We start from the raw sequence: 13,450 nt of genomic DNA, 5'->3' as shown, positions 1-13,450 counted from the left end.
CCGGGGGACGGTGGTGGTCCGCGGGGAGCGGAGGGGCGTGATCCCGCTCCTGTGCTGCCGTGCGTGCCGAAACCAGCTTCCTTTTCCCCTTCATCGACTAGTAGATCTAATCAGGCCGGTTTAATACTGGGTCCCTAATGAGGCTCAACCAGGAAGAAAGCATTTAAATTAGTTACATGACATGCTGTGTTCTTAGGCAAGAAAAACAAGATACGCAGCTACCGCTGCTCTGTATGAAGAACCCAGCACCCTAAGCGCATCCTAAATGAAACCTTCTGGCTGATGGGAGGTGCGGGAGACACCAGAGAGCCCTTTCCAGGCAGCCGGCTGCTCCGGCGGAGGCTGCGGTTCCCTGGATGCAGGGAGTGAATCGCCAACCCACCGTTCCCCAGCCTCGTCTGCCCCAGCCACGCTGCCCTCCTCACGTCTGGCAGAGCCTCCCAGGAGGCAGCTTACTCCGCAAAATGGGAGAAAACTAACAGGACGAAACAAGGCAAGAAAAGGTCCCCTGGGTCATTTTGTGCCACGCCAGTACGTGCAAGTGACTCGTGCAAAGGGCGGGAGGAACAGGAGAGCTGGCGCAGAGGGGCCGAGGGGAAGGCACCGCACACGTGGGCGCAGGGAGGGCGGCTGCTCTGCCGCCCTGGAAGCTGCAGACCAATTCCCTCACACGCAGCTTCCTTTGCCCTACAATACTATTTACATATGCATTTGTAAATGATACTGCCTGGCCAGGTACCTTGCAGCAGACACAATATACATTGTTCCGCCGGTTAACATTAAACTTGTCTTGGTGCTTTACGCCAGTGCCAGGGAGCACACGCCATTGTCTTGTTAAACATTAACTGAGAAAGCAGCTTGAAAAACATTGCTTGGCTTCACTGAAACCTTAAAATGACACTTGATAGTTAAATCTCCTTATTACCCAGTTTGCACATACTTCAAATATTAACGCAGACCAGGCTTTATCGCTCTTACTATCCCTCCAACAGAAATTATGTATTAATTTCTAGGTGCAGATATCTTTACTGTACCCTGGAAACGAGGCTGGGGTGTAATGCCTTACAACAAATTGGGATTTAGCTCCTACAAAGACAAGACAACAAGCCAGCTGTCCCCTGGGATGAGAAGAGGCAGGTCTCCCGCTGAGCCAGGACACGTGGAGGGTATGTTCACCCAGTTTCCACCAGGTGTGCTAGCACATCCCCAGAAGTTAGCTGAGAGCCGGTGGGAGCATCCTGGAGGTGTTACGCATGCAGAACTACTGGGTTCACGTGAGCTCCTGCACAGGCTTCACTAGGCACTTGCGTGCAAGCGCGACGTGGCCAGCACTGGGTCGCAGCCAAGGGCAGGAAACTCCCGAGATAGACTAATGTGATCGTTTGAAAACGTCCCAGACGCTGGAAGACAGACCGGCTTTTGCACCTACGAAACCAGTCCCCTTTGCACTTCTCTTTTACCGGTGATTTTCTCCCTCTCTTTCTCCTGTTCCCTAATATGACCTACCGTTACTAGCAGACGTGGGAAGGGAGGTGTGAATCCTGTTTACTGGGAAACCTGTGCTGCCTGGAAACTCTGGTTTAGCAACATTTATCTCCCCTAGCCCTCCCCACGCCTGGCAAACTCAGTGGCTCTATAATCACAGCTTTTGTCTTTGGTGTTTACTGTTTTTCATTCTGATTGCCTGGAAGACACAAACCAGAGGGAAGGACTTGACCTTGCAGAGGACGAATGCAGAAGCTGGACCTACACAGCTGCAGAGAAGCGGTGAACCGTAAGAAGGCGAACAGCAGAGTGCAGGACCATTGCCCAGAGGACTTGCTGTGGTTGCTTGCCCCCATTCTTGCCACCTTTCGCACCTCTTTCCACACAGTCATTTGTGTGGAAACCTATTGCAGAAGCCTTGTGAAACACCCCACTGTCTTGCAAGAGGGTTATGTGAGACTACAGGTTGCAGGCAGGGCAGGGCAGTTTTACTGGCCATTGGTTTTGGCAGAGGTGTCCACGGGGCAGAAGGGATCAGGGAGGAGACGTCCTCGTTCTTTTCTCTGTGACAGCACCAGCTGAAGGGATCCTGGTCCATCCCCACACTCCCACCAGCCTGCGTGTTCGTTCCCACCACATGCCAGTGCCTCCGCACAAAAATACCCTTTAGGACCTTGTGGGCAGATCCAGGATTGATGTAACACCTCAAAATGAAAATGCTGCCTGGGAGGATAAAGTCAGTGGATCTGCGCTCTGTGCGCTGAAATCCCAAGGCCTGCCTGGGGCAAAGGTCTTTCTTACACATCACCTGTACTATCAGGAAATTTTTCTGACTTGCTTGATAAAAATCAGCAGTTTAAAAGTTCAGGTCCATAGTTTCTTTCAGGGACACAGATGGTTTTAGAAGAAGGTATTTGTCTGCCCTGCCAGGAGCTGTGCCTGGGTGTCTGATCTGAATCAAATGAGCGCTGCTGGATCTGGGAGTGGATGGGGCTGGTACTCCTGATGGCAAACCATGGTCCTGTGAGCAGAGAAGCAGCAGCAACCCAGGCTGCAAAACCCACCTGTGAAGTGGGTGACTGCCATGCTGGCTGGTCCAGCCTGAGTCACACCCTCCTGGCGTGATGCTGTTGAACAGATAAAATGTCCCTTCATATCTTGCCAGCCTCATCTGGGTGAACCTAAGCCCTGCACTCTAAAAACTGGCTCTGCGACAGGGAAGTGGTGGTTGTTCATCCCTCCTTCCTCAGGATGGGTTCTGGTGTGCCTCCGGCTGACTTACGAAACCCTCCAACTGCTCCTTGTCTCAGTTGCCCTGTCTGGCAGTGAAATGGGGTATTACTGGCAGCATCTCTCTCTCTCCCTTCCCCTCTTCAAAGGGCAGGGAAGCACCACAGGCTAGAGCAGTGCAGAAGGCTGTTAAATTGCTCGCTGTGCCCTGACCCCATGCAAGATAGTCCTGAAGTTGATCTGCTCTTCTGCTCGCACGTCCCAGGGCTCTGCGTCCCTCCCAAGCTGCTGTCTGGTGCTGGGTCTCTCTGAAGACTTGGGTCCCTGCGCTCTATCACGCTCAGTGTCTTTTGATCTCTGCCTGCTCTGTGCTCATCTCTCACTCCCACTCAGTAAAGTAAGATTTATGCTGGAAGATAAGACAGGAAGGCTGTTATATTTGGGTATGTGAAAATAAAACATCATCAAGGGCCAGGCTGATCACTAATGGAAAGAGAGCAGATCACCTGGCAAGGCCCTAGGCTCAAGGACCCCCATGTGAGGGTGCCTACTGCAGGGGAAGCTAGCGCCGTAGCCCTTCTCCTGCTATACCAGGGTAAGAGAGGCTTGGGATGTATCTCAAATACAGGAATGCTCCCTGCGCTCCAGTGTGGCTGGTAGAAGTCGATCATTTTGCTGTGCCTCAGTTTTCCTATCCGCAAGAAAGGGCTGAGCACAGGCCACCCCTGAAAGTGTGGATTTCAATTCAACGTCATTTGTAAATGAGGTGAAGAAACTCAAGGCTGGGTGCTGTTGAAAGGATAACGTCATTTGTACAGGAGAAAGCATGCAGCAGAGCCACAGGATTGGGTTTGAAAGGCAGATGTGATCACTTTGCTCTCCAGCTGGTGTATTCCCAAGGGCTGTCACTGAGGGGTTTTCGCAGACAAACTGTGGTTGCTCTCAAGGGGGGGGTTTAGTCCATTGCTCCTACAATGCCATCAGAGCTGAGGGAGCTGATAAGGAAATACCCGTTACCTCCTTGATTGAGTGCTCTGCAGCAGCTGAGGCAGGGCACATTTCAGTTCTGCTGACTCTGCTCCAGAGGCATTTAAGCCACGGGAAACCAAGACAGCAGCAGCAATAAGCCAACAACAATACATCATTCCTGGGGCTGGCCTGACTGTGATTCAGCAGAAGAGATCGATGGAGGCTTGGCAGAGCAGATGTGGGCTGTGGAAATCTTACCTTTGTTTCAACCACAGGGCCCCTGTGTGGTTTTCTCGAGGAGCCCTGAGCAATGCCAGAAAGCCCTGCCAGCTGCACAGGACTGCAGGGAGACGTGGAGAGCAGCAGCACTGCAAGCCTTGGATGCAAAAGAGAGGAGAAGACATGGGAATGGTCTGAAAGTGATCTTTGTAGAGCCAGGGCCAGTTCCCAGCCAGACAGCAGGGGAATTTCCCTGTGGACACAGGATTTGCGGACCTGTCGTATTTGGAGTACCTGATGCCCACGATGTTGGTGCTCTGCGGAACATACTAGCTGCTGGGAGGCCAGGCAGCAAATGCCATAATGCCTGTAGAGGGGAATTGTCCCCGAGAAGTGCTATTTTAAGAGGGGCTTCACAGATGGAATATCCTGTTCTTGCTGTAGTCCAGGCTCTCATGGCAGGGCCACGCGGATCTAGCCCTCCAGAGGGCCAGGATTTTCATCTCCCATCGGGATCCTGTTTTATTACTCTGATGCCAGCCCCTGGACAGCTAAGAGACTGCAGGCAGAGGCCTGGCGTTTGGAGGATGTTAGGGCAGACCAGCACTGCTCTTGCTATAAACAGGATCTCCGTAGCAAATTGGTGCAAAAGAGCTTCAAAGCATCCATAAATGAGCCTCAGAGCAACCCCAGCTGGGTCATCAGGCAGACCCCTGATGCCTCCTTTCACTTGTAGGAGTGAGGAGCAGGGGCTGGACATGACCCACTCCCTGCTCCAAAGAGACCTACCTGCAGGGCCAGGAGGCTGGGGCAGTGCTTGGGGTGGCCTGCATAGGTCAACTGCTGCCACTGCAAAGAGTGTGATGTGCATGGAGGATGGCATGTGTCCATCTGGACACAATGCTCCGAGCCCAGGCAAGTCTGGGGAGGGGAGGTGGTGCGAGATGACTCTGAGCACAGGAGACGTCAGCGTGGGTTTTACCAGGGTCCTGCATGATGGCTGGAAAGGGGGAAGAGATGAGATTTCACAGGGGGAATTATGTCTTGATGGTTGCAGTTTTATGCTGTTAGTAGGCAAACCACCACTGTTCAGAGCAGACCAGCTGCAGGTACCCTCTGGTATCCAGGAGCCCTTGGCTCCTGGAAGGCAGACGGAAGAGCATTAGAGAGACGGCAGTAACATTGGCGCTCTCAGTGCCTTGTGCTTCCTACAAAGCATTTTATCCCAAAATGCTGAGCGCTTTGCAAGATCCTAAATAATTAAGCCTCAGAGCAGTACCACACAAGACAGAAATATCTCCCTCCCTCCTAAAATTCATCTGTCTGGGGTGGCCCACAGTGGTGTGACCCAATGGGCAGGGCGGGAAAGGAAAAATTGCCCTGCGCCCCCCAGCTTAACATGTTGGGGGCTCAGAGTAAATACTGAGCTGAGATTTCCCTGGGACACCCCCAGTTCTGCAGGGACATTTGGTGGGATACTCAACTTTTACCAGGGCAGGAGGCTGTGGCTCAGCAGCAGTCCTCTCTGGACCTTGATTTTGTTCAGTGTTTCTCTATTAGTAGCTGGAATGATCATGGGTTTTGGCCCTGGTCCTGGAAGAACTGGGCATGGCACATACCTGGAGAACAGACCTCCTCTGTCCAAGAGCTCTAAACATTGCATTCGTGAGTCGCTTCAAGCCCTGTGACTGGTGTTGGAAGCTCCTTGTGCCACTAACCAAGGGGTTTTGACTCAAGCAATACCAAACTTCACAGACACCCACGCGATCTGCCTACAGCCCTTCTGCCGGCACTGCCCCATGGCCAACCCCGACCCACAGGACCTGCTGAAATCGGACCCTTGCAGAATTGTACCCTGGCTGCTGGCAGGGCCCTTCCCTTGCATTTGTGAATCTCATTCACACACTATTTATATCCCATGGGACAGCATGTAGGTGCCACTGTCAATTAATAAAGGGCTATGCCATCCCCTTTTCAGCCAGCTCCTCTGTTGCTGTGGACTGACCTTACTTCCAGATGCCTCAGCAGTAATTCAGCAGCTTGAGAGCACAGGGAACACCCGTGTCTGTCTTTGTGGGTGTTCTGGTTTGTTTCTGACGTTGGCTTTCCACCTCCTAGCAGTGGGACCCAGGTCATTTCAGCCTTGTTTGTGCTGGAGAGACATGGCATGGCGAATTCTGCACTTGAACTCCACTTTTCTGGTGCGAACAGCATCACTGCTGTGTTGCCCTGGTCTCAGCCCAGGAAGACCCCCTGCTGCTTAAGGTGCTGGCACAGAAAGGCGATGGAGGGAGGGAGTTGAAGGCTGAAATCGCTCTAGGAAGTATTGTGAGTAGCAGCTGAGCCTGGGGAAAATCCCAGTTGTAGAAAAGGCTCCATCTGAATGACCTTCCCTGCCAGCAGAGCCTGTTTAGGTGTGGAGGAGCTGGCCTGGGCTCTGGGAGGCTGTGCCAGAGGGATCGGCTGCACCCCGAGCAGCAAACACTCCATTGAGCCCGGTGGCATGGCCTGGGTGCCTGGCCTCTCCTCCCCAAAAGAGCAGGTTGGGAATAGACTTCTTTCCTCCATCTACTGTGGGAGTCCCTCTCCCTGCTCATGGCTACCCCCGGATGGGACCCTGTGGCCCCGTGGTTCCCAGGCCCTTTAGGGTGCCCAGTCCCCACTTCTGACACAAGACTGGGAGGTTTCCTGCAGAAAGCCCAGCTTGTGCAGCTCTGTTCCCTGTTCTTACACCTGCATTTCTCTCTGCTGGGATGCTTTATCCCTCACAGGGCCTGTCCTGTGTTGTACAGCCCCTTGTCCCACCTGGATTAATGGGATGACTCCTGAGTCCTCGAACCTGTGCAGGGAGAGAGGGTCCATCTCTCAGCAGTAGAGACCTCTGCTTTATGCCAAAGGACTGTCCCCAGCAGCAAAGGGGACTGGGCTGATGGTTTGTACCAAAGTCCCTCCAAGGTGCCTGCTGTAAGTTCGGTTAGTGGAGACAGGGCCAAAATTTTCCTCCTCTGGTGGCAGGAGGCTTTCCAGGTGTTGGGGTCATGGTCACAGGCACCCATGGACTGGCACAGCCAGGCTGATGTGGCCCCAGGGTCTCCAAACCTGGCTAGAGTGCCGCTCACTACCTTGCTCAGCAAGCCAAGCCCTGCAGCTCATCAGAGTAGGTTTTGGAGCCCGTGGACTGTCCTTCCAGGGGGATTAATGCAGATTTGTGTTTGCTGGGAGCTCTGGAGGCATCTCCCAATGGGGTCCTGACATTAAAGCATCCTCACAAAGAAAGCAGACCATGGCTCCTCTGTTGTGGGACGTGTGTAAGCCCTTGGTCTGGTCCAGGGGCCTGTTTGTGATGTCCTGGAGCGCCAAACCCAAGCACAGCTTTGGTTAAGCCTTTTGGTTGGGGTTTATTGGGCTCACCGGGCCTGCACTACCATGGGGAAGCTTGGAGAGGGCTGCAGGGTTGGATAGGTTGAGTTTTAGTTGCTCTGTGCCTGTTGTGAGCTCTCTGCCCTGTTGGGTGTGCTAATGGCCACAGTGGTGCAGGTGTCCTAGCATGGATGAGGCTGAGCAACTTCTGCAAGAGGTGCTGGAGCCACTGGCATAGCTCAGCTCAGTGCACAGCCTTGTAGCTGCCTCTGGTAGCATCCCTATGTCGTGCCGGGTTCCCCTCCCAGACACCCAAGCCTGTGTATCTGCTGCTCAAGTCCTGTGGCTCCACAGCTGGGCTGGCTCTGGCATTTGAACTTCTGAAGAAGGAATTTAGATCTGCAGTCCTCACAGAATCAGGCAGCCCCAGGGACGCCTCCTGCCCCTGGCTGCCAGAGAAACCCTTTGCCAGAGCCGGGACAGGTGAGGGGGACAGGCTTGGTCTGCAGCGCAATGCACTGGCACCCTCTAATGACACAGTTATGTATACTCGGTGGATGCCTGGGTCGCTCGCTGCAGTCCTTTCTACCATGCTGGCGCTGACTGGTGCACTGCTCACAGGTATTTTGGAGGCTTCACTGGGGCAGGGCCACAAGCTGGGTTCCCCCTTCCGCCCTGCTCTGCTCCAAATCCTCAGCCTCAGCTCCCTGCCCTGCAATTTCCCAGGGCGTAAACAGGGACCGTGCGAGACAGCCAGAAGGGTTCGTGTTTGTGCATTGCTTCTGCCAGGTGCGGTGCCAGCGAGGGCTCTGTTCCCATCCCTCTCAACGCCAGGAGCAAAGCCCGCTGTAGTTGCCCCTGCACCGCTGGAATGGGAGAGCTGGTGAGCCTGCTGCCAGGTCGTGTAACCCCAGCTTTTGGCCACGCTGCCCAGGCTCGCTCAGGAAGCCCCTTTGCTCCGACTCGTCCTGCCCCAGAGGACTCTCAGAGAGTTTGCCAGCTTGGTTCCTGCAGGCTCCAATCTCTCCTTCCCAGCCCACTTTGGGACAAAGCCAGAGAGTGTGTGGCTGAAATGGGATCGCTCAACTTCATCCCAAACGATGCTGAACCTAATGAGAAACTGAGATGCACAGTAGCCACAGCATTTTTCTGCTTGGTAACATCGTGCTTTGGCCAACAGTCTGGGTGGCCAGTGTGGGCTTCGGAGATGCACAGCAGGGCACTGTGTCCTGCGTGGCAGATCGGGGGGAGGCTGGGCTCCTCTTCCAGCTGCCCCAGCCCCACTGAGCCCCGCTGTAGTGTGGCTTTGGAAGCCCGGTGGAGTTAAATTCACTGTAGCAGAGTTTGGCCTTGCTCAGCGAGATTGGTTCAGCCATGCTCAGCAAGGTGCCAAGACCCAATGGCAGAGCCTGCCACGATGGCAGGCAGCAGCTCTCTTGGCACGGTGTGGACAAATGCGGTCAGGTCTTCCCTGGATGTTGTGTTAGGTTGACAAAAGGCTTTGGTGCCCTGGGTTTGAGTTTGGACATCTGAGCAGGGCATGTCCCAGTGCTGTCCTGCCAGTCTCATGGCCAAAGTCAGCATCTTTCTACTTCTCTCCACCGGGGGAGAGAGAGAGGAGCTGGGGAATGGTCCTGGCAAAACCAGGATTGTGCATCCTTGTACAAACAGGCCGACGAGACTCTTGAATCAACAGCACGAGCAGGGCCAGGGCCAAGTGCTCCAAGGGATGCCTTTGCCTCCTGTGGCTGAGACACAGGCAGCAGAGAGCAGGGGAATGAGCTCTGGTCCATGTCCCAGCGCATCCTTCCAACAGCTCCTGTGGGAGCTGCCCAGCACTATCGTCCTCCCAGGACATGTCCCCAGAAACCTCTCCCTGCAAGGGTGGATGGCTGTGGTTGGGGAAGCCTTTGGGGACTCTATACCAAACGGGAGGCTAGGGATAGGATGGGATGGGATGGGAATGGGGATGAGATAGGAACGGAATGGGTATGAGTATGGGTATGGATATGGGTATGGGATGGGGATATGGGTATGGGATGGGGATAGAAATAGGGATGAGGATGTGAAAGGAGTGCGGTGGGATGTGAATGGGGTGGGGATAATGTGGATAGGATGGGGATGGAGATTGGGGTGGGGTATAGATGGGGTGGGGAAGGGGATGAGATAAAGATGGGGAGTGGGATAAAGGTGGGGAGGAAAGGGGAAGGGGGTGGGATAGAGGTGGGAGGGGAAGGAGTGGGATAGGAGGGGAAGGAATGGGGCTGAGATAGACGGGGAGAGGAAGGGGATGGGAAAGAGCCAGCTCTTGTTCAGAGAAGCACACATTCAGACAGCAGCTCGCGCTAGCTCAGCCACATTGGACACAAGCAGCCTTGGAAAGCACTGAATGCCTTTCTCTTCTGTTGTTATCCCAAGGGGCTGTGCTGCTCAGCCAGCCAACTGTACCAGCAGGTTTTTATTTTACATTTATTTTCCTAATGGTTTGGGTGGCCTGAAAACTTGAGCAGTGAGTTGTGGCTGCTCAAGATTGGGTAAAAATCCACACAATGAATGTGCACTGCAGTGTGGTACCAGGGATGAGTCACTGAAATTGCAATTAGGCAAGAAAATAACAGTGGGTTTACAAGCTTCTTTCCAGGAGCATTGCATTTCTCCTGAATTACAATGATGTTTTAGACTGGTTTATGAGACATTGCCCCATGTCAAAAAATACATAGAAATGGAAGAAGCGGTAGCGGATATAAAACAGTTTAACAATTAAGGGAGGAAAAAAAAACAGCATTGATTTTTACAGTGACAGCATAGGTGCTTTGGGAGGGACGTGGGGGTGAGCAGAGGAAACCATAGCAAAACCCAGGGATGTGGGACAGCGGAGTTGTGCCCTGGCGTGGAGTCCAAGGTGGTGCAGGTGACCTGGGCAGAAAGGGCACACAGGGAAGGAGTCCCTGGGAGTGATGGGAGTCCCACGAGTGTCCCCTCCTCAGCTATCCAACTCTCAGCACCTTGCTGGAGAGAACCTCTGCAGAGCACAGCAACCGAGGAAGATGCATCAGCCATGGATTGCAGTGTGGCAGGGAGTCCTGGAAAGCAAAAGTCAAACTTTTGATTGTTTTCCAGTAGCTTTATTTTATCTTTCTAGAAAGGCATGTACTGCTTTGCAATGAGCAGGGGTGTAAAGCACTGAGCAAAGAAGCTCTGTTGCGAATGGGCACATATATAATCCTTATGGCCTTGCACTAGCATCAGGTTTCAGCAAGTCCTGGCGACGAGGCTGAACGCAGCCCTCCAGTCCACATGGTGCCACAGAGACTTCTGACCCCTGCAGTTGCTGTCACCTCTTTAGCAAGCTGCCCCAGCGCTGGGAGGAAAGGCCAGCGGTTCCCAAGGGACTCGGCAGGGCTCGGCCACGGGGAGTCCGTGTGCACTCATCGGGCTTGGCTTCACGCAGAGATCGGCAACAGCACAAGAAGCTCTGCGAAACCCGGGGCCCTGGGGATTCAAATTGCCACCTCCACCCCAGCAGAGACACAGCTGGGACCAGGGCAGAGGAAAGCTGCTCCTCACCCGTCCCCAGGCGGGCAGCAGGCGTCAGCCAGCTCTTGCCTGTGGGCTCTGAACAATCCTCAAGTTCATCTTCTTGGATTTACATGTTTTTAATTATTTTAATTAAACACAGAGATGTTCCAAGGTGGAGACCAGACAGCTGCTGCTGCCATTGGGAAGCAGAGCCCTGCCTGCTTGCTGTGATCACTCTCCTGCACTGCCTCCATCCCCAGAGCGACAGGACACAATGCTAGGGAGGGAGGCATCAGCACAAGTGCCATTTTCCTGTACCCTGATGCTCCTGGGCAGCCATCAGGCAAGCCATCTGGTCCAGCCTCCGAGGACAGACTTCCCAGCTCACACTGTCCCCAGGAAATCCTGGCAGGAGGCTTCTGGGGTGCTGGTACTTCTTGCCTCTACTTTTCCCTCCTTTTCTGGGGACTCCCTTCTCCTGGAGCAGCATGTCTGGCAGCCACCATGCCCGTGCCACTGATGGCAACCAAAGCAGCATGTCCATGGGTCATGCTTGGTGCTGGTGACACCATGTGAAGGGATGTCTGCCAGCTACTGGCTATTTTCAGTCCAAGATCTCATTAGTCCTTTCTGTCCCAGGACTCCCAGATGTGCTAGACCTGAGCCCTTGCTGGAGCACATGGTTTGTATCTCCATTATTAAGACCACAGGAAGAAGCAGATGCCAGTTAGTCCCCTCTGTCACCGGAGACACTGTTCTGTTGGTGGCATCCAGCAGCAGCTTTAAGCCCAGTGGGATAATTCCCTCAGTACTAGTTAATACGCAGTGTGGCTATTCCCAGATACTTTGTTCCATCCTTTGGGAAGGTCACGTCCCCAGAGAGGCCAGGGACCAGAGCTGCCTGGCTTCTGGGGGATGGTGACGGTCTCCTGCCCCTTAATGCCAGCTGCTGCCTGGTCAGACTGTCCCCAGCCCGTTCCCTGTCTGACTACAGTCGTGCCCCACGTGGGCAGCCGCAGGTGGTCTGCAGCCCCAGTAGTGCAGGGGACCTGTAGCTCTGGGCAGTGTTGGGAACAACCACGTCGATTAATCTGAGGAGACTGAGCCTGGCCCGTGGCTGTCCCTGCCGCATCTGTGGTGGGCGAGCGTGGCGGGGGAACTTGGGAGCCTCCCTGAGCGTGGATGTTTGAGCCTTGTAAACATCCTGTTGAAGGAGGTTGCTGAGCTTTGGGGCTTGCCAGGAATTGCAGAGGTGAAGATCCATTATTTACATACCTGACACCCATTATGCAGGGTTTACACCCCATAAAACAGCAGCATGGCATGTGTCCTAATGGCCAATGAAGTGCCTGTCTCAGCGTGGCAAAACCGCAGGGCAAGCCGTGAAATGGGATGTCTGTGCAGCACTTCACCCCGATGTGCAACTTTTGGCTAATCAGACTAATCTCAGTCGCCTAGTTACACCTTGTCCTTGTCCCAGGATCCCAGGAATGTGCTCCACAAGAGCGCTTCGTAGCTTTGACTGCAGGGCAACACCAACTTGCTGCTTTTAGGAGCACATCCCGGTTTGTAAGGAGTTCGGGGGTGTCCACTTTTGAACACCTTCTGAAGACAGCCAGAGCCAAGCTGGGGAGCGGCAGGCACGGCTGCAGGACATGATGGAGTGAGAAGCAGAGCAAAGATGCTCAGTCTCTTCAGATTAATTGACACAAGGGAAGCCTCAGTCCTGGTCAACATGGGGTGAGGTGTCTGAAAACAGCTGCCTTTTGGCTCCAGGAGGAGAAAATATGGAGGGTCCACAGCTGGCTAGACAGGTTTGGACTAAAGATACCCTGTCTGGCTGCTGAGGACTGATGGAGGGTGATGTTGGAGTCTCAGATGCCTCATCCTGAAGGTCAGGACAAGGTGAGACAGGGACCATAGACTTCAGGATTCTGAGGGGAGGGAGGAGGGTGAAAAGCAAGCTCACAACCCTTGACTTCAGGAGAGCAGACTTTGGCCTCTTCATAGATCTGCTTGGAAGAGTCCCATGGGATAAGGCCTTGGAGGGAAGACGGGCACAGGAAAACTGGTTGATATTCAAGGATCACCTTCTGCAAGCTGAAGAGTGGTCCATCCCGACAATCAGGAAATCAGGCAAAAATGCCAGGAGACCTGCATGGGTGAACAAGGAGCACCTGGCCAAACTCAAACACAGAAAGGAAACATACAGAGGGTGGAAGCAAGGATGGGTAACCTGGGAGGAATACAGAGACACTGTACAAGCACAGGATGAGGTTAGGCAAGCTAAAGCCCAACTGGAATTGAATCTGGTAAGGGATGTCAAAGGTGGCAAAAGAAGGGCTTCTGTAAGGACATAGGTGATGAAAGGAAGACTAGGGAAAATACAGGCCCACTGCTGAAGGAGACGGGGGACCTGGTTACACAGGACATGGGAAAGGCTGAGGTACTGAATGCCTTCTTGGCCTCAGCCTTTACTAGCACAACCGGCCTTCAGGAATCCCAGGGGCCAGAGACCAGGCGGAAAGTCTGGAGCAAGGCAGACGTACCCTTGGTGGAAGAGGATCAGTCAGGTCATGGAATAAACTGGATGTACATAAGTCCATGGGCCCTGATGGGATACACCCATGAGTGCCGAGGGAGCTGGCAAATGTCATTGCAGGGCCAC

The sequence above is a fragment of the Pygoscelis adeliae genome, unplaced genomic scaffold, assembly GCF_000699105.1.
Source record: "Pygoscelis adeliae isolate BGI_AS28 unplaced genomic scaffold, ASM69910v1 Scaffold514, whole genome shotgun sequence".
Taxonomy (NCBI): domain Eukaryota; kingdom Metazoa; phylum Chordata; class Aves; order Sphenisciformes; family Spheniscidae; genus Pygoscelis; species Pygoscelis adeliae.
The sequence above is the reverse complement of the archived record's forward strand: the minus strand, read 5'-3'. Positions refer to the sequence as shown.